Consider the following 21,880-nt stretch of genomic DNA (forward strand, 5'->3'; position numbering starts at 1 on the left):
AAATCAAGCTTCTGAGAGGTCATCAGTCCATTTTTGCTTTCGAGAACTGCAAAACTGCATTGGGCCAGAAAAACCATATGAGTCTCCAAAGCTCACCTGAAGACTCCAATCAAAATGGTGAAACGAAGCTTGTCTTTGGCGCCAGAGTCACAGTTGTGAGGCAGGACTTCAAAATCGCTGACAAAAGCAGCATTGGCAGTCCTGAAGCCTGAAAACTTGCTTTGTGACTGCAAGGAGCCAGAAAAACCACAACAAACTCCAAAACTCACTTTGAAGTCTCCATGGCTGAAAAGTCAAATCAAGCTTCTGAGAGGTCATCAGTCCATTTTTGCTCCCGAGAACTGCAAAACTGCAAAACTCACCTTGAAGCTTCTGAGAGGTCATCAGTCCATTTTTGCTCCCGAGAACTGCAAAACTGCATTGGGCCAGAAAAACCATATGAGTCTCCAAAGCTCACCTGAAGACTCCAATCAAAATGGTGAAACGCAGCTTGTCTTTGGCGCCAGAGTCACAGTTGTGAGGCAGGACTTCAAAATCGCTGACAAAAGCAGCATTGGCAGCCCTGAAACCTGGAAACTTGCTTTCTGACTGCAAGGAGCCAGAAAAACCACAACAAACTCCAAACTCACCGTGAAGTCTCCAGGGCTCAAAAGCCAAAGGAAGCTTCTGAGGTGTCAGGGGTCCATTCTTACACCTGACGCCTTCAAACTGCAGGGAGCCAGAAAATCCTTATCAAACTCCAAACTCACTGTGAAGTCTCCAAAGCTCAAAAGTCAAAGCAAGCTTCTGAGGTGTCAGGGGTCCATTCTTACACCTGAGGCCTTCAAACTGCATGGAGCCAGAAAAACCACAACAAACTCCTAAACTCAACTTGATGCCTCCTGGGCTCACAAGTCAAATCAAGCTTCTGAGGGGTCAGCGGTCCATTTTTGCTCCCGAGAACTGCAAAACTGCATTGGGCCAGAAAAACCACATGAGTCTCCAAGCTCACCTGAAGACTCAGAGCAAAACGGTGAAACGAAGCTTGTCTTTCGCGCCTGATTCACAGTTGTGAGGCAGGACTTCAAAATCGCTGACAAAAGCTGCATTGGCAGCCCTGAAGCCTGGAAACGTGCTTTCTGACGGAGGAGCCAGAACAACCACAACAAACTCCTCAACTCACTTTGAAGTCTCCAGGACTCAAAAGTCAAAGCAAGCTTCTGAGGGGTCAGGGGTCCATTCTTACACCTGGGGCCTTCAAACTGCATGGAGCCAGGAAAACCACAACAAACTCCTAAACTCAACTTGAAGCCTCCTGGGCTCACAAGTCAAATCAAGCTTCTGAGGGGTCATCGGACCATTTTTGCTCCCGAGAACTGCAAAACTGCATTGGGCAAGAAAAACCATATGAGTCTCCAAAGCTCACCTGAAGACTCCAATCAAAATGGTGAAACGAAGCTTGTCTTTGGCGCCAGAGTCACAGTTGTGAGGCAGGACTTCAAAATCGCTGACAAAAGCTGCATTGGCAGCCCTGAAGCCTGGAAACTTGCTTTCTGACTGCAAGGCGCCAGAAAAACCACAACAAACTCCAAACTCTCCGTGAAGTCTCCAGGGCTCAAAAGTCAAAGCAAGCTTCTTAGGTGTCAGGGGTCCATTCTTACACCTGAGGCCTCAAACTGCAGGGAGCCAGAAAATCCACATCAAACTCAACTTGAAGCCTCCTGGGCTCACAAGTCAAATCAAGCTTCTGAGGGGTCATCGGTCCATTTTTGCTCCCGAGGCGTGCAAAACTGCATTGGGCCAGAAAAACCACAACAAACTCCAAAACTCTCCTTGAAGTCTCAGGGCTCAAAAGTCAGAGCAAGCTTCTGAAGGGTCAGTGGTCCATTCTTACACCTGACGCCTTCAAACTGCAGGGAGCCAGAAAATCCACATCAAACTCCAAAACTCACTTTGAAGTCTCCAGGGCTGAAAAGTCAAATCAAGCTTCTGAGGGGTCATCGGTCCAGTTTTTGCTCCCGAGAACTGCAAAACTGCATTGGGCCAGAAAAAACATATGAGTCTCCAAAGCTCACCTGAAGACTCTAAGCAAAATGGTGAAATGAAGCTTGTCTTTAGCGCCAGAGTCACTTTTGGAGGCAGGATTTCAAAATAGCTGACAAAAGCTGCATTGGCAGCCCTGAAACCTGGAAACGTGCTTTCTGACGGAAGGAGCCAGAAAAACTTCAACAAACTCCCAAAACTCACCTTGAAGTCTCCAGGGCTGAAAAGTCAAATCAAGCTTCTGAGAGGTCATCAGTCCATTTTTGCTTTCGAGAACTGCAAAACTGCATTGGGCCAGAAAAACCACATGAGTCTCCAAAGCTCACCTGAAGACTCTAAGCAAAATGGTGAAATGAAGCTTGTCTTTGGCGCCAGAGTCACTTTTGGAGGCAGGATTTCAAAATAGCTGACAAAAGCTGCATTGGGCAGCCCTGAAACCTGGAAACGTGCTTTCTGACGGGAGGAGCCAGAAAAACTTCAACAAACTCCAAAACTCACCTTGAAGTCTCCAGGGCTGAAAAGTCAAATCAAGCTTCTGAGAGGTCATCAGTCCATTTTTGCTTTCGAGAACTGCAAAACTGCATTGGGCCAGAAAAACCATATGAGTCTCCAAAGCTCACCTGAAGACTCCAATCAAAATGGTGAAACGAAGCTTGTCTTTGGCGCCAGAGTCACAGTTGTGAGGCAGGACTTCAAAATCACTGACAAAAGCTGCATTGGCAGTCCTGAAGCCTGAAAACTTGCTTTGTGGCTGCAAGGAGCCAGAAAAACCACAACAAACTCCAAAACTCACTTTGAAGTCCTCAGGGCTGAAAAGTCAAATCAAGCTTCTGAGAGGTCATCAGTCCATTTTTGCTCCCGAGAACTGCAAAACTGCATTGGGCCAGAAAAACCATATGAGTCTCCAAAGCTCACCTGAAGACTCCAATCAAAATGGTGAAACGAAGCTTGTCTTTGGCGCCAGAGTCACAGTTGAGGCAGGACTTCAAAATCGCTGACAAAAGCAGCATTGGCAGCCCTGAAACCTGGAAACTTGCTTTCTGACTGCAAGGAGCCAGAAAAACCACAACAAACTCCAAACTCACCGTGAAGTCTCCAGGGCTCAAAAGCCAAAGCAAGCTTCTGAGGTGTCAGGGGTCCATTCTTACACCTGACGCCTTCAAACTCCAGGGAGCCAGAAAATCCACATCAAACTCCAAACTCACCGTGAAGTCTCCAAAGCTCAAAAGTCAAAGCAAGCTTCTGAGGTGTCAGGGGTCCATTCTTACACCTGACGCCTTCAAACTGCAGGGAGCCAGAAAATCCACATCAAACTCCAGACTCACCGTGAAGTCTCCAAAGCTCAAAAGTCAAATGAAGCTTCTGAGGGGTCATCGGTCCATTTTTGCTCCCGAGAACTGCAAAACTGCATGGGCCAGAAAAACCATATGAGTCTCCAAAGCTCACCTGAAGACTCCAATCAAAATGGTGAAACGAAGCTTGTCTTTGGCGCCAGAGTCACAGTTTGAGGCAGGACTTCAAAATCGCTGACAAAAGCAGCATTGGCAGTCCTGAAGCCTGAAAACTTGCTGTGTGACTGCAAGGAGGCAGAAAAACCACAACAAACTCCAAAACTCACTTTGAAGTCTCCAGGGCTGAAAAGTCAAATCAAGCTTCTGAGAGGTCATCAGTCCATTTTTGCTCCCGAGAACTGCAAAACTGCATTGGGCCAGAAAAACCATATGAGTCTCCAAAGCTCACCTGAAGACTCCAATCAAAATGGTGAAACGAAGCTTGTCTTTGGCGCCAGAGTCACAGTTGGGGCAGGACTTCAAAATCGCTGACAAAAGCAGCATTGGCAGCCCAAACTTGCTTTCTGACTGCAAGGCGCCAGAAAAACCACAACAAACTCCAAACTCTCCGTGAAGTCTCCAGGGCTCAAAAGTCAAAGCAAGCTTCTGAGGGGTCAGGGGTCCATTCTTACACCTGGGGCCTTCAAACTGCATGGAGCCAGGAAAACCACAACAAACTCCTAAACTCAACTTGAAGCCTCCTGGGCTCACAAGTCAAATCAAGCTTCTGAGGGGTTATCGGACCATTTTTCCTCCCGAGAACTGCAAAACTGCATTGGGCAAGAAAAACCATATGAGTCTCCAAAGCTCACCTGAAGACTCCAATCAAAATGGTGAAACGCAGCTTGTCTTTGGCGCCAGAGTCACAGTTGTGAGGCAGGACTTCAAAATCGCTGACAAAAGCAGCATTGGCAGCCCTGAAACCTGGAAACTTGCTTTCTGACTGCAAGGAGCCAGAAAAACCACAACAAACTCCAAACTCACCGTGAAGTCTCCAGGGCTCAAAAGCCAAAGCAAGCTTCTGAGGTGTCAGGGGTCCATTCTTACACCTGACGTCTTCAAACTGCAGGGAGCCAGAAAATCCACATCAAACTCCAAACTCACTGTGAAGTCTCAGGGCTCAAAAGTCAGAGCAAGCTTCTGAGGGGTCAAGGGTCCATTCTTACAACTGAGGCCTTCAAACTGCATGGAGCCAGAAAAACCACAACAAACTCCTAAACTCAACTTGAAGCCTCCTGGGCTCACAAGTCAAATCAAGCTTCTGAGGGGTCATCGGTCCATTTTTGCTCCCGAGAACTGCAAAACTGCATTGGGCCAGAAAAACCATGAGACTCCAAGCAAAATGGTGAAACGAAGCTGGTCTTTGGCGCCAGAGTCACAGTTGTGAGGCAGGACTTCAAAATCGCTGACAAAAGCTGCATTGGTAGCCCTGAAGCCTGGAAACTTGCTTTCTGACTGCAAGGAGCCAGAAAAACCACAACAAACTCCAAACTCACCTTGAAGTCTCCAGGGCTGAAAAGCCAAATCAAGCTTCTGAGGTGTCAGGGATCCATTCTTACACCTGAGGCCTTCAAACTGCAGGGAGCCAGAAAATACACATCAAACTCTCAAAGTCAACTTGAAGCCTCCCGGGCTGAAAAGTCAAATCAAGCTTATGAGGGGTCATTGGTCCATTTTCGCTCCCGAGGCGTGCAAAACTGCATTGGGCCAGAAAAACCACAACAAACTCCAAAACTCTCCTTGAAGTCTCAGGGCTCAAAAGTCAGAGCAAGCTTCTGAAGGGTCAGGGGTCCATTCTTACACCTGACGCCTTCAAACTGCAGGGAGCCAGAAAATCCACATCAAACTCCAAAACTCACTTTGAAGTCTCCAGGGCTGAAAAGTCAAATCAAGCTTCTGAGGGGTCATCGGTCCAGTTTTTGCTCCCGAGAACTGCAAAACTGCATATGAGTCTCCAAAGCTCACCTGAAGACTCTAAGCAAAATGGTGAAATGAAGCTTGTCTTTGGCGCCAGAGTCACTTTTGGAGGCAGGATTTCAAAATAGCTGACAAAAGCTGCATTGGCAGCCCTGAAACCTGGAAACGTGCTTTCTGACGGAAGGAGCCAGAAAAACTTCAAGAAACTCCCAAAACTCACCTTGAAGTCTCCAGGGCTGAAAAGTCAAATCAAGCTTCTGAGAGGTCATCAGTCCATTTTTGCTTTCGAGAACTGCAAAACTGCATTGGGCCAGAAAAACCACATGAGTCTCCAAAGCTCACCTGAAGACTCTAAGCAAAATGGTGAAATGAAGCTTGTCTTTGGCGCCAGAGTCACTTTTGGAGGCAGGATTTCAAAATAGCTGACAAAAGCTGCATTGGCAGCCCTGAAACCTGGAAACGTGCTTTCTGACGGAAGGAGCTAGAAAAACTTCAACAAACTCCAAAACTCACCTTGAAGTCTCCAGGGCTGAAAAGTCAAATCAAGCTTCTGAGAGGTCATCAGTCCATTTTTGCTTTCGAGAACTGCAAAACTGCATTGGACCAGAAAAACCATATGAGTCTCCAAAGCTCACCTGAAGACTCCAATCAAAATGGTGAAACGAAGCTTGTCTTTGGCGCCAGAGTCACAGTTGTGAGGCAGGACTTCAAAATCGCTGACAAAAGCAGCATTGGCAGCCCTGAAACCTGGAAACTTGCTTTCTGACTGCAAGGAGCCAGAAAAATCACAACAAACTCCAAACTCACCGTGAAGTCTCCAGGGCTCAAAAGCCAAAGCAAGCTTCTGAGGTGTCAGGGGTCCATTCTTACACCTGACGCCTTCAAACTGCAGGGAGCCAGAAAATCCTTATCAAACTCCAAACTCACTGTGAAGTCTCCAAAGCTCAAAAGTCAAAGCAAGCTTCTGAGGTGTCAGGGGTCCATTCTTACACCTGAGGCCTTCAAACTGCATGGAGCCAGAAAAACCACAACAAACTCCTAAACTCAACTTGATGCCTCCTGGGCTCACAAGTCAAATCAAGCTTCTGAGGGGCAGCGGTCCATTTTTGCTCCCGAGAACTGCAAAACTGCATTGGGCCAGAAAAACCACATGAGTCTCCAAGCTCACCTGAAGACTCAGAGCAAAACGGTGAAACGAAGCTTGTCTTTCGCGCCTGATTCACAGTTGTGAGGCAGGACTTCAAAATCGCTGACAAAAGCTGCATTGGCAGCCCTGAAGCCTGGAAACGTGCTTTCTGACGGAGGAGCCAGAACAACCACAACAAACTCCTCAACTCACTTTGAAGTCTCCAGGACTCAAAAGTCAAAGCAAGCTTCTGAGGGGTCAGGGGTCCATTCTTACACCTGGGGCCTTCAAACTGCATGGAGCCAGGAAAACCACAACAAACTCCTAAACTCAACTTGAAGCCTCCTGGGCTCACAAGTCAAATCAAGCTTCTGAGGGGTTATCGGACCATTTTTGCTCCCGAGAACTGCAAAACTGCATTGGGCAAGAAAAACCATATGAGTCTCCAAAGCTCACCTGAAGACTCCAATCAAAATGGTGAAACGAAGCTTGTCTTTGGCGCCAGAGTCACAGTTGTGAGGCAGGACTTCAAAATCGCTGACAAAAGCTGCATTGGCAGCCCTGAACCCTGGAAACTTGCTTTCACTGCAAGGCGCCAGAAAAACCACAACAAACTCCAAACTCTCCGTGAAGTCTCCAGGGCTCAAAAGTCAAAGCAAGCTTCTTAGGTGTCAGGGGTCCATTCTTACACCTGAGGCCTTCAAACTGCAGGGAGCCAGAAAATCCACATCAAACTCAACTTGAAGCCTCCTGGGCTCACAAGTCAAATCAAGCTTCTGAGGGGTCATCGGTCCATTTTTGCTCCCGAGGTGTGCAAAACTGCATTGGGCCAGAAAAACCACAACAAACTCCAAAACTCTCCTTGAAGTCTCAGCGCTCAAAAGTCAGAGCAAGCTTCTGAGGGGTCAAGGGTCCATTCTTACAACTGAGGCCTTCAAACTGCATGGAGCCAGAAAAACCACAACAAACTCCTAAACTCAACTTGAAGCCTCCTGAGCTCACAAGTCAAATCAAGCTTCTGAGGGGTCATCGGTCCATTTTTGCTCCCGAGAACTGCAAAACTGCATTGGGCCAGAAAAACCATGAGACTCCAAGCAAAATGGTGAAACGAAGCTGGTCTTTGGCGCCAGAGTCACAGTTGTGAGGCAGGACTTCAAAATCGCTGACAAAAGCTGCATTGGTAGCCCTGAAGCCTGGAAACCTGCTTTCTGACTGCAAGGAGCCAGAAAAACCACAACAAACTCCAAACTCACCGTGAAGTCTCCAGGGCTGAAAAGCCAAATCAAGCTTCTGAGGTGTCAGGGATCCATTCTTACACCTGAGGCCTTCAAACTGCAGGGAGCCAGAAAATACACATCAAACTCTCAAAGTCAACTTGAAGCCTCCCGGGCTGAAAAGTCAAATCAAGCTTATGAGGGGTCATTGGTCCATTTTCGCTCCCGAGGCGTGCAAAACTGCATTGGGCCAGAAAAACCACAACAAACTCCAAAACTCTCCTTGAAGTCTCAGGGCTCAAAAGTCAGAGCAAGCTTCTGAAGGGTCAGTGGTCCATTCTTACACCTGACGCCTTCAAACTGCAGGGAGCCAGAAAATCCACATCAAACTCCAAAACTCACTTTGAAGTCTCCAGGGCTGAAAAGTCAAATCAAGCTTCTGAGGGGTCATCGGTCCAGTTTTTGCTCCCGAGAACTGCAAAACTGCATTGGGCCAGAAAAAACATATGAGTCTCCAAAGCTCACCTGAAGACTCCAATCAAAATGGTGAAACGAAGCTTGTCTTTGGCGCCAGAGTCACAGTTGTGAGGCAGGACTTCAAAATCGCTGACAAAAGCAGCATTGGCAGCCCTGAAACCTGGAAACTTGCTTTCTGACTGCAAGGAGCCAGAAAAACCACAACAAACTCCAAACTCACCGTGAAGTCTCCAGGGCTCAAAAGCCAAAGCAAGCTTCTGAGGTGTCAGGGGTCCATTCTTACACCTGACGCCTTCAAACTGCAGGGAGCCAGAAAATCCTTATCAAACTCCAAACTCACTGTGAAGTCTCCAAAGCTCAAAAGTCAAAGCAAGCTTCTGAGGTGTCAGGGGTCCATTCTTACACCTGAGGCCTTCAAACTGCATGGAGCCAGAAAAACCACAACAAACTCCTAAACTCAACTTGATGCCTCCTGGGCTCACAAGTCAAATCAAGCTTCTGAGGGGTCAGCGGTCCATTTTTGCTCCCGAGAACTGCAAAACTGCATTGGGCCAGAAAAACCACATGAGTCTCCAAGCTCACCTGAAGACTCAGAGCAAAACGGTGAAACGAAGCTTGTCTTTCGCGCCTGATTCACAGTTGTGAGGCAGGACTTCAAAATCGCTGACAAAAGCTGCATTGGCAGCCCTTAAGCCTGGAAACGTGCTTTCTGACGGAGGAGCCAGAACAACCACAACAAACTCCTCAACTCACTTTGAAGTCTCCAGGACTCAAAAGTCAAAGCAAGCTTCTGAGGGGTCAGGGGTCCATTCTTACACCTGGGGCCTTCAAACTGCATGGAGCCAGGAAAACCACAACAAACTCCTAAACTCAACTTGAAGCCTCCTGGGCTCACAAGTCAAATCAAGCTTCTGAGGGGTTATCGGACCATTTTTGCTCCCGAGAACTGCAAAACTGCATTGGGCAAGAAAAACCATATGAGTCTCCAAAGCTCACCTGAAGACTCCAATCAAAATGGTGAAACGAAGCTTGTCTTTGGCGCCAGAGTCACAGTTGTGAGGCAGGACTTCAAAATCGCTGACAAAAGCTGCATTGGCAGCCCTGAAGCCTGGAAACTTGCTTTCTGACTGCAAGCGCCAGAAAAACCACAACAAACTCCAAACTCTCCGTGAAGTCTCCAGGGCTCAAAAGTCAAAGCAAGCTTCTTAGGTGTCAGGGGTCCATTCTTACACCTGAGGCCTTCAAACTGCGGAGCCAGAAATCCACATCAAACTCAACTTGAAGCCTCCTGGGCTCACAAGTCAAATCAAGCTTCTGAGGGGTCATCGGTCCATTTTTGCTCCCGAGGCGTGCAAAACTGCATTGGGCCAGAAAAACCACAACAAACTCCAAAACTCTCCTTGAAGTCTCAGGGCTCAAAAGTCAGAGCAAGCTTCTGAGGGGTCAAGGGTCCATTCTTACAACTGAGGCCTTGAAACTGCATGGAGCCAGAAAAACCACAACAAACTCCTAAACTCAACTTGAAGCCTCCTGGGCTCACAAGTCAAATCAAGCTTCTGAGGGGTCATCGGTCCATTTTTGCTCCCGAGAACTGCAAAACTGCATTGGGCCAGAAAAACCATGAGACTCCAAGCAAAATGGTGAAACGAAGCTGGTCTTTGGCGCCAGAGTCACAGTTGTGAGGCAGGACTTCAAAATCGCTGACAAAAGCTGCATTGGTAGCCCTGAAGCCTGGAAACTTGCTTTCTGACTGCAAGGAGCCAGAAAAACCACAACAAACTCCAAACTCACCGTGAAGTCTCCAGGGCTGAAAAGCCAAATCAAGCTTCTGAGGTGTCAGGGATCCATTCTTACACCTGAGGCCTTCAAACTGCAGGGAGCCAGAAAATACACATCAAACTCTCAAAGTCAACTTGAAGCCTCCCGGGCTGAAAAGTCAAATCAAGCTTATGAGGGGTCATTGGTCCATTTTCGCTCCCGAGGCGTGCAAAACTGCATTGGGCCAGAAAAACCACAACAAACTCCAAAACTCTCCTTGAAGTCTCAGGGCTCAAAAGTTAGAGCAAGCTTCTGAAGGGTCAGTGGTCCATTCTTACACCTGACGCCTTCAAACTGCAGGGAGCCAGAAAATCCACATCAAACTCCAAAACTCACTTTGAAGTCTCCAGGGCTGAAAAGTCAAATCAAGCTTCTGAGGGGTCATCGGTCCAGTTTTTGCTCCCGAGAACTGCAAAACTGCATTGGGCCAGAAAAAACATATGAGTCTCCAAAGCTCACCTGAAGACTCTAAGCAAAATGGTGAAATGAAGCTTGTCTTTAGCGCCAGAGTCACTTTTGGAGGCAGGATTTCAAAATAGCTGACAAAAGCTGCATTGGCAGCCCTGAAACCTGGAAACGTGCTTTCTGACGGAAGGAGCCAGAAAAACTTCAACAAACTCCAAAACTCACCTTGAAGTCTCCAGGGCTGAAAAGTCAAATCAAGCTTCTGAGAGGTCATCAGTCCATTTTTGCTTTCGAGAACTGCAAAACTGCATTGGGCCAGAAAAACCATATGAGTCTCCAAAGCTCACCTGAAGACTCCAAAATGGTGAAACGAAGCTTGTCTTTGGCGCCAGAGTCACAGTTGTGAGGCAGGACTTCAAAATCGCTGACAAAAGCAGCATTGGCAGTCCTGAAGCCTGAAAACTTGCTTTGTGACTGCAAGGAGCCAGAAAAACCACAACAAACTCCAAAACTCACTTTGAAGTCTCCATGGCTGAAAAGTCAAATCAAGCTTCTGAGAGGTCATCAGTCCATTTTTGCTCCCGAGAACTGCAAAACTGCAAAACTCACCTTGAAGCTTCTGAGGGGTCATCGGTCCATTTTTGCTCCAGAGAACTCCAAAACTGCATTGGGCCAGAAAAACCATATGAGTCTCCAAAGCTCACCTGAAGACTCTAAGCAAAATGGTGAAACGAAGCTTGTCTTTTGCCAGAGTCACAGTTGTGAGGCAGGAGTTCAAAATCACTGACAAAAGCTGCATTGGCAGTCCTGAAGCCTGAAAACTTGCTTTGTGGCTGCAAGGAGCCAGAAAAACCACAACAAACTCCAAAACTCACTTTGAAGTCCTCAGGGCTTAAAAGTCAAATCAAGCTTCTGAGAGGTCATCAGTCCATTTTTGCTCCCGAGAACTGCAAAACTGCAAAACTCACCTTGAAGCTTCTGAGGGGTCATCGGTCCATTTTTGCTCCAGAGAACTCCAAAACTGCATTGGGCCAGAAAAACCATATGAGTCTCCAAAGCTCACCTGAAGACTCTAAGCAAAATGGTGAAACGAAGCTTGTCTTTTGCCAGAGTCACAGTTGTGAGGCAGGAGTTCAAAATCACTGACAAAAGCTGCATTGGCAGTCCTGAAGCCTGAAAACCTGCTTTCTGACTGCAATGAGCCAGAAAAACCACAACAAACTCCAAACTCACAGTGAAGTCTCCAGGGCTGAAAAGCCAAGTCAAGCTTCTGAGGTGTCAGGGATCCATTCTTACACCTGACGCCTTCAAACTGCAGGGAGCCAGAAAATCCACATCAAACTCCAAAACTCACTTTGAAGTCTCCAGGGCTGAAAAGTCAAATCAAGCTTCTGAGGGGTCATCGGTCCAGTTTTTGCTCCCGAGAACTGCAAAACTGCATTGGGCCAGAAAAAACATATGAGTCTCCAAAGCTCACCTGAAGACTCTAAGCAAAATGGTGAAATGAAGCTTGTCTTTAGCGCCAGAGTCACTTTTGGAGGCAGGATTTCAAAATAGCTGACAAAAGCTGCATTGGCAGCCCTGAAACCTGGAAACGTGCTTTCTGACGGAAGGAGCCAGAAAAACTTCAACAAACTCCCAAAACTCACCATGAAGTCTCCAGGGCTGAAAAGTCAAATCAAGCTTCTGAGGGGTCATCGGTCCAGTTTTTGCTCCCGAGAACTGCAAAACTGCATTGGGCCAGAAAAAACATATGAGTCTCCAAAGCTCACCTGAAGACTCTAAGCAAAATGGTGAAATGAAGCTTGTCTTTGGCGCCAGAGTCACTTTTGGAGGCAGTATTTCAAAATAGCTGACAAAAGCTGCATTGGCAGCCCTGAAACCTGGAAACGTGCTTTCTGACGGAAGGAGCCAGAAAAACTTCAACAAACTCCCAAAACTCACCTTGAAGTCTCCAGGGCTGAAAAGTCAAATCAAGCTTCTGAGAGGTCATCAGTCCATTTTTGCTTTCGAGAACTGCAAAACTGCATTGGGCCAGAAAAACCATATGAGTCTCCAAAGCTCACCTGAAGACTCCAATCAAAATTTTGAAACGAAGCTTGTCTTTGGCGCCAGAGTCACAGTTGTGAGGCAGGACTTCAAAATCGCTGACAAAAGCAGCATTGGCAGTCCTGAAGCCTGAAAACGTGCTTTGTGACTGCAAGGAGCCAGAAAAACCACAACAAACTCCAAAACTCACTTTGAAGTCTCCATGGCTGAAAAGTCAAATCAAGCTTCTGAGAGGTCATCAGTCCATTTTTGCTCCCGAGAACTGCAAAACTGCAAAACTCACCTTGAAGCTTCTGAGAGGTCATCAGTCCATTTTTGCTCCCGAGAACTGCAAAACTGCATTGGGCCAGAAAAACCATATGAGTCTCCAAAGCTCACCTGAAGACTCCAATCAAAATGGTGAAACGCAGCTTGTCTTTGGCGCCAGAGTCACAGTTGTGAGGCAGGACTTCAAAATCGCTGACAAAAGCAGCATTGGCAGCCCTGAAACCTGGAAACTTGCTTTCTGACTGCAAGGAGCCAGAAAAACCACAACAAACTCCAAACTCACCGTGAAGTCTCCAGGGCTCAAAAGCCAAAGGAAGCTTCTGAGGTGTCAGGGGTCCATTCTTACACCTGACGCCTTCAAACTGCAGGGAGCCAGAAAATCCTTATCAAACTCCAAACTCACTGTGAAGTCTCCAAAGCTCAAAAGTCAAAGCAAGCTTCTGAGGTGTCAGGGGTCCATTCTTACACCTGAGGCCTTCAAACTGCATGGAGCCAGAAAAACCACAACAAACTCCTAAACTCAACTTGATGCCTCCTGGGCTCACAAGTCAAATCAAGCTTCTGAGGGGTCAGCGGTCCATTTTTGCTCCCGAGAACTGCAAAACTGCATTGGGCCAGAAAAACCACATGAGTCTCCAAGCTCACCTGAAGACTCAGAGCAAAACGGTGAAACGAAGCTTGTCTTTCGCGCCTGATTCACAGTTGTGAGGCAGGACTTCAAAATCGCTGACAAAAGCTGCATTGGCAGCCCTGAGGCCTGGAAACGTGCTTTCTGACGGAGGAGCCAGAACAACCACAACAAACTCCTCAACTCACTTTGAAGTCTCCAGGACTCAAAAGTCAAAGCAAGCTTCTGAGGGGTCAGGGGTCCATTCTTATACCTGGGGCCTTCAAACTGCATGGAGCCAGGAAAACCACAACAAACTCCTAAACTCAACTTGAAGCCTCCTGGGCTCACAAGTCAAATCAAGCTTCTGAGGGGTCATCGGACCATTTTTGCTCCCGAGAACTGCAAAACTGCATTGGGCAAGAAAAACCATATGAGTCTCCAAAGCTCACCTGAAGACTCCAATCAAAATGGTGAAACGAAGCTTGTCTTTGGCGCCAGAGTCACAGTTGTGAGGCAGGACTTCAAAATCGCTGACAAAAGCTGCATTGGCAGCCTGAAGCCTGGAAACTTGCTTTCTGACTGCAAGCGCCAGAAAAACCACAACAAACTCCAAACTCTCCGTGAAGTCTCCAGGGCTCAAAAGTCAAAGCAAGCTTCTTAGGTGTCAGGGGTCCATTCTTACACCTGAGGCCTTCAAACTGCAGGGAGCCAGAAATCCACATCAAACTCAACTTGAAGCCTCCTGGCTCACAAGTCAAATCAAGCTTCTGAGGGGTCATCGGTCCATTTTTGCTCCCGAGGCGTGCAAAACTGCATTGGGCCAGAAAAACCACAACAAACTCCAAAACTCTCCTTGAAGTCTCAGGGCTCAAAAGTCAGAGCAAGCTTCTGAGGGGTCAAGGGTCCATTCTTACAACTGAGGCCTTGAAACTGCATGGAGCCAGAAAAACCACAACAAACTCCTAAACTCAACTTGAAGCCTCCTGGGCTCACAAGTCAAATCAAGCTTCTGAGGGGTCATCGGTCCATTTTTGCTCCCCAGAACTGCAAAACTGCATTGGGCCAGAAAAACCATGAGACTCCAAGCAAAATGGTGAAATGAAGCTGGTCTTTGGCGCCAGAGTCACAGTTGTGAGGCAGGACTTCAAAATAGCTGACAAAAGCTGCATTGGCAGCCCTGAAACCTGGAAACGTGCTTTCTGACGGAAGGAGCCAGAAAAACTTCAACAAACTCCCAAAACTCACCTTGAAGTCTCCAGGGCTGAAAAGTCAAATCAAGCTTCTGAGAGGTCATCAGTCCATTTTTGCTTTCGAGAACTGCAAAACTGCATTGGGCCAGAAAAACCACATGAGTCTCCAAAGCTCACCTGAAGACTCTAAGCAAAATGGTGAAATGAAGCTTGTCTTTGGCGCCAGAGTCACTTTTGGAGGCAGTATTTCAAAATAGCTGACAAAAGCTGCATTGGCAGCCCTGAAACCTGGAAACGTGCTTTCTGACGGGAGGAGCCAGAAAAACTTCAACAAACTCCAAAACTCACCTTGAAGTCTCCAGGGCTGAAAAGTCAAATCAAGCTTCTGAGAGGTCATCAGTCCATTTTTGCTTTCGAGAACTGCAAAACTGCATTGGGCCAGAAAAACCATATGAGTCTCCAAAGCTCACCTGAAGACTCCAATCAAAATGGTGAAACGAAGCTTGTCTTTGGCGCCAGAGTCACAGTTGTGAGGCAGGACTTCAAAATCGCTGACAAAAGCAGCATTGGCAGTCCTGAAGCCTGAAAACTTGCTTTGTGGCTGCAAGGAGCCAGAAAAACCACAACAAACTCCAAAACTCACTTTGAAGTCCTCAGGGCTGAAAAGTCAAATCAAGCTTCTGAGAGGTCATCAGTCCATTTTTGCTCCCGAGAACTGCAAAACTGCAAAACTCACCTTGAAGCTTCTGAGGGGTCATCGGTCCATTTTTGCTCCAGAGAACTCCAAAACTGCATTGGGCCAGAAAAACCATATGAGTCTCCAAAGCTCACCTGAAGACTCTAAGCAAAATGGTGAAACGAAGCTTGTCTTTTGCCAGAGTCACAGTTGTGAGGCAGGAGTTCAAAATCACTGACAAAAGCTGCATTGGCAGTCCTGAAGCCTGAAAACTTGCTTTGTGGCTGCAAGGAGCCAGAAAAACCACAACAAACTCCAAAACTCACTTTGAAGTCCTCAGGGCTGAAAAGTCAAATCAAGCTTCTGAGAGGTCATCAGTCCATTTTTGCTCCCGAGAACTGCAAAACTGCATTGGGCCAGAAAAACCATATGAGTCTCCAAAGCTCACCTGAAGACTCCAATCAAAATGGTGAAACGCAGCTTGTCTTTGGCGCCAGAGTCACAGTTGTGAGGCAGGACTTCAAAATCGCTGACAAAAGCAGCATTGGCAGCCCTGAAACCTGGAAACTTGCTTTCTGACTGCAAGGAGCCAGAAAAACCACAACAAACTCCAAACTCACCGTGAAGTCTCCAGGGCTCAAAAGCCAAAGCAAGCTTCTGAGGTGTCAGGGGTCCATTCTTACACCTGACGCCTTCAAACTGCAGGGAGCCAGAAAATCCTTATCAAACTCCAAACTCACTGTGAAGTCTCCAAAGCTCAAAAGTCAAAGCAAGCTTCTGAGGTGTCAGGGGTCCATTCTTACACCTGAGGCCTTCAAACTGCATGGAGCCAGAAAAACCACAACAAACTCCTAAACTCAACTTGATGCCTCCTGGGCTCACAAGTCAAATCAAGCTTCTGAGGGGTCAGCGGTCCATTTTTGCTCCCGAGAACTGCAAAACTGCATTGGGCCAGAAAAACCACATGAGTCTCCAAGCTCACCTGAAGACTCAGAGCAAAACGGTGAAACGAAGCTTGTCTTTCGCGCCTGATTCACAGTTGTGAGGCAGGACTTCAAAATCGCTGACAAAAGCTGCATTGGCAGCCCTGAAGCCTGGAAACGTGCTTTCTGACGGAGGAGCCAGAACAACCACAACAAACTCCTCAACTCACTTTGAAGTCTCCAGGACTCAAAAGTCAAAGCAAGCTTCTGAGGGGTCAGGGGTCCATTCTTACACCTGGGGCCTTCAAACTGCATGGAGCCAGGAAAACCACAACAAACTCCTAAACTCAACTTGAAGCCTCCTGGGCTCACAAGTCAAATCAAGCTTCTGAGGGGTTATCGGACCATTTTTGCTCCCGAGAACTGCAAAACTGCATTGGGCAAGAAAAACCATATGAGTCTCCAAAGCTCACCTGAAGACTCCAATCAAAATGGTGAAACGAAGCTTGTCTTTGGCGCCAGAGTCACAGTTGTGAGGCAGGACTTCAAAATCGCTGACAAAAGCTGCATTGGCAGCCCTGAAGCCTGGAAACTTGCTTTCTGACTGCAAGGCGCCAGAAAAACCACAACAAACTCCAAACTCTCCGTGAAGTCTCCAGGGCTCAAAAGTCAAAGCAAGCTTCTTAGGTGTCAGGGGTCCATTCTTACACCTGAGGCCTCAAACTGCAGGGAGCCAGAAAATCCACATCAAACTCAACTTGAAGCCTCCTGGGCTCACAAGTCAAATCAAGCTTCTGAGGGGTCATCGGTCCATTTTTGCTCCCGAGGCGTGCAAAACTGCATTGGGCCAGAAAAACCACAACAAACTCCAAAACTCTCCTTGAAGTCTCAGGGCTCAAAAGTCAGAGCAAGCTTCTGAGGGGTCAAGGGTCCATTCTTACAACTGAGGCCTTCAAACTGCATGGAGCCAGAAAAACCACAACAAACTCCTAAACTCAACTTGAAGCCTCCTGGGCTCACAAGTCAAATCAAGCTTCTGAGGGGTCATCGGTCCATTTTTGCTCCCGAGAACTGCAAAACTGCATTGGGCCAGAAAAACCATGAGACTCCAAGCAAAATGGTGAAACGAAGCTGGTCTTTGGCGCCAGAGTCACAGTTGTGAGGCAGGACTTCAAAATCGCTGACAAAAGCTGCATTGGTAGCCCTGAAGCCTGGAAACTTGCTTTCTGACTGCAAGGAGCCAGAAAAACCACAACAAACTCCAAACTCACCGTGAAGTCTCCAGGGCTGAAAAGCCAAATCAAGCTTCTGAGGTGTCAGGGATCCATTCTTACACCTGAGGCCTTCAAACTGCAGGGAGCCAGAAAATACACATCAAACTCTCAAAGTCAACTTGAAGCCTCCCGGGCTGAAAAGTCAAATCAAGCTTATGAGGGGTCATTGGTCCATTTTCGCTCCCGAGGCGTGCAAAACTGCATTGGGCCAGAAAAACCACAACAAACTCCAAAACTCTCCTTGAAGTCTCAGGGCTCAAAAGTCAGAGCAAGCTTCTGAAGGGTCAGTGGTCCATTCTTACACCTGACGCCTTCAAACTGCAGGGAGCCAGAAAATCCACATCAAACTCCAAAACTCACTTTGAAGTCTCCAGGGCTGAAAAGTCAAATCAAGCTTCTGAGGGGTCATCGGTCCAGTTTTTGCTCCCGAGAACTGCAAAACTACATTGGGCCAGAAAAAACATATGAGTCTCCAAAGCTCACCTGAAGACTCTAAGCAAAATGGTGAAATGAAGCTTGTCTTTAGCGCCAGAGTCACTTTTGGAGGCAGGATTTCAAAATAGCTGACAAAAGCTGCATTGGCAGCCCTGAAACCTGGAAACGTGCTTTCTGACGGAAGGAGCCAGAAAAACTTCAACAAACTCCCAAAACTCACCTTGAAGTCTCCAGGGCTGAAAAGTCAAATCAAGCTTCTGAGAGGTCATCAGTCCATTTTTGCTTTCGAGAACTGCAAAACTGCATTGGGCCAGAAAAACCACATGAGTCTCCAAAGCTCACCTGAAGACTCTAAGCAAAATGGTGAAATGAAGCTTGTCTTTGGCGCCAGAGTCACTTTTGGAGGCAGGATTTCAAAATAGCTGACAAAAGCTGCATTGGGCAGCCCTGAAACCTGGAAACGTGCTTTCTGACGGGAGGAGCCAGAAAAACTTCAACAAACTCCAAAACTCACCTTGAAGTCTCCAGGGCTGAAAAGTCAAATCAAGCTTCTGAGAGGTCATCAGTCCATTTTTGCTTTCGAGAACTGCAAAACTGCATTGGGCCAGAAAAACCATATGAGTCTCCAAAGCTCACCTGAAGACTCCAATCAAAATGGTGAAACGAAGCTTGTCTTTGGCGCCAGAGTCACAGTTGTGAGGCAGGACTTCAAAATCGCTGACAAAAGCAGCATTGGCAGTCCTGAAGCCTGAAAACTTGCTTTGTGACTGCAAGGAGCCAGAAAAACCACAACAAACTCCAAAACTCACTTTGAAGTCTCCATGGCTGAAAAGTCAAATCAAGCTTCTGAGAGGTCATCAGTCCATTTTTGCTCCCGAGAACTGCAAAACTGCAAAACTCACCTTGAAGCTTCTGAGGGGTCATCGGTCAATTTTTGCTCCAGAGAACTGCAAAACTGCAATGGGCCAGAAAAACCATATGAGTCTCCAAAGCTCACCTGAATACTCTAAGCAAAATGGTGAAACGAAGCTTGTCTTTGGCCAGAGTCACAGTTGTGTGGCAGGACTTCAAAATCACTGACAAAAGCTGCATTGGCAGTCCTGAAGCCTGAAAACTTGCTTTGTGGCTGCAAGGAGCCAGAAAAACCACAACAAACTCCAAAACTCACTTTGAAGTCCTCAGGGCTGAAAAGTCAAATCAAGCTTCTGAGAGGTCATCAGTCCATTTTTGCTCCCAAGAACTGCAAAACTGCATTGGGCCAGAAAAACCATATGAGTCTCCAAAGCTCACCTGAAGACTCCAATCAAAATGGTGAAACGAAGCTTGTCTTTGGCGCCAGAGTCACAGTTGAGGCAGGACTTCAAAATCGCTGACAAAAGCAGCATTGGCAGCCCTGAAACCTGGAAACTTGCTTTCTGACTGCAAGGAGCCAGAAAAACCACAACAAACTCCAAACTCACCGTGAAGTCTCCAGGGCTCAAAAGCCAAAGCAAGCTTCTGAGGTGTCAGGGGTCCATTCTTACACCTGACGCCTTCAAACTCCAGGGAGCCAGAAAATCCACATCAAACTCCAAACTCACCGTGAAGTCTCCAAAGCTCAAAAGTCAAAGCAAGCTTCTGAGGTGTCAGGGGTCCAGTCTTACACCTGACGCCTTCAAACTGCAGGGAGCCAGAAAATCCACATCAAACTCCAGACTCACCGTGAAGTCTCCAAAGCTCAAAAGTCAAATGAAGCTTCTGAGGGGTCATCGGTCCATTTTTGCTCCCGAGAACTGCAAAACTGCATGGGCCAGAAAAACCATATGAGTCTCCAAAGCTCACCTGAAGACTCCAATCAAAATGGTGAAACGAAGCTTGTCTTTGGCGCCAGAGTCACAGTTTGAGGCAGGACTTCAAAATCGCTGACAAAAGCAGCATTGGCAGTCCTGAAGCCTGAAAACTTGCTGTGTGACTGCAAGGAGGCAGAAAAACCACAACAAACTCCAAAACTCACTTTGAAGTCTCCAGGGCTGAAAAGTCAAATCAAGCTTCTGAGAGGTCATCAGTCCATTTTTGCTCCCGAGAACTGCAAAACTGCATTGGGCCAGAAAAACCATATGAGTCTCCAAAGCTCACCTGAAGACTCCAATCAAAATGGTGAAACGAAGCTTGTCTTTGGCGCCAGAGTCACAGTTGAGGCAGGACTTCAAAATCGCTGACAAAAGCAGCATTGGCAGCCCTGAAACCTGGAAACTTGCTTTCTGACTGCAAGGCGCCAGAAAAACCACAACAAACTCCAAACTCTCCGTGAAGTCTCCAGGGCTCAAAAGTCAAAGCAAGCTTCTGATGGGTCAGGGGTCCATTCTTACACCTGGGGCCTTCAAACTGCATGGAGCCAGGAAAACCACAACAAACTCCTAAACTCAACTTGAAGCCTCCTGGGCTCACAAGTCAAATCAAGCTTCTGAGGGGTTATCGGACCATTTTTCCTCCCGAGAACTGCAAAACTGCATTGGGCAAGAAAAACCATATGAGTCTCCAAAGCTCACCTGAAGACTCCAATCAAAATGGTGAAACGCAGCTTGTCTTTGGCGCCAGAGTCACAGTTGTGAGGCAGGACTTCAAAATCGCTGACAAAAGCAGCATTGGCAGCCCTGAAACCTGGAAACTTGCTTTCTGACTGCAAGGAGCCAGAAAAACCACAACAAACTCCAAACTCACCGTGAAGTCTCCAGGGCTCAAAAGCCAAAGCAAGCTTCTGAGGTGTCAGGGGTCCATTCTTACACCTGACGCCTTCAAACTGCAGGGAGCCAGAAAATCCACATCAAACTCCAAACTCACTGTGAAGTCTCCAAAGCTCAAAAGTCAAAGCAAGCTTCTGAGGTGTCAGGGGTCCATTCTTACACCTGAGGCCTTCAAACTGCATGGAGCCAGAAAAACCACAACAAACTCCTAAACTCAACTTGATGCCTCCTGGGCTCACAAGTCAAATCAAGCTTCTGAGGGGTCAGCGGTCCATTTTTGCTCCCGAGAACTGCAAAACTGCATTGGGCCAGAAAAACCACATGAGTCTCCAAAGCTCACCTGAAGACTCAGCAAAACGGTGAAACGAACCTTGTCTTTCGCGCCTGATTCACAGTTGTGAGGCAGGACTTCAAAATCGCTGACAAAAGCTGCATTGGCAGCCGTGAAGCCTGGAAACGTGCTTTTTGACGGAAGGAGCCAGAAAAACCACAACAAACTCCAAAACTCACTTTGAAGTCTCCAGGGCTCAAAAGTCAAATCAAGCTTCTGAGGGGTCATCGGTCCATTTTTGCTCCCGAGGCGTGCAAAACTGCATTGGGCCAGAAAAACCACAACAAACTCCAAAACTCTCCTTGAAGTCTCAGCGCTCAAAAGTCAGAGCAAGCTTCTGAGGGGTCAAGGGTCCATTCTTACAACTGAGGCCTTCAAACTGCATGGAGCCAGAAAAACCACAACAAACTCCTAAACTCAACTTGAAGCCTCCTGGGCTCACAAGTCAAATCAAGCTTCTGAGGGGTCATCGGTCCATTTTTGCTCCCGAGAACTGCAAAACTGCATTGGGCCAGAAAAACCATGAGACTCCAAGCAAAATGGTGAAACGAAGCTGGTCTTTGGCGCCAGAGTCACAGTTGTGAGGCAGGACTTCAAAATCGTTGACAAAAGCTGCATTGGTAGCCCTGAAGCCTGGAAACCTGCTTTCTGACTGCAAGGAGCCAGAAAAACCACAACAAACTCCAAACTCACCGTGAAGTCTCCAGGGCTGAAAAGCCAAATCAAGCTTCTGAGGTGTCAGGGATCCATTCTTACACCTGAGGCCTTCAAACTGCAGGGAGCCATAAAATACACATCAAACTCTCAAAGTCAACTTGAAGCCTCCCAGGCTGAAAAGTCAAATCAAGCTTATGAGGGGTCATTGGTCCATTTTCGCTCCCGAGGCGTGCAAAACTGCATTGGGCCAGAAAAACCACAACACTCCAAAACTCTCCGTGAAGTCTCAGGGCTCAAAAGTCAGAGCAAGCTTCTGAAGGGTCAGTGGTCCATTCTTACACCTGACGCCTTCAAACTGCAGGGAGCCAGAAAATCCACATCAAACTCCAAAACTCACTTTGAAGTCTCCAGGGCTGAAAAGTCAAATCAAGCTTC

The sequence above is a fragment of the Triturus cristatus genome, chromosome 7, assembly GCF_964204655.1.
Source record: "Triturus cristatus chromosome 7, aTriCri1.1, whole genome shotgun sequence".
Taxonomy (NCBI): domain Eukaryota; kingdom Metazoa; phylum Chordata; class Amphibia; order Caudata; family Salamandridae; genus Triturus; species Triturus cristatus.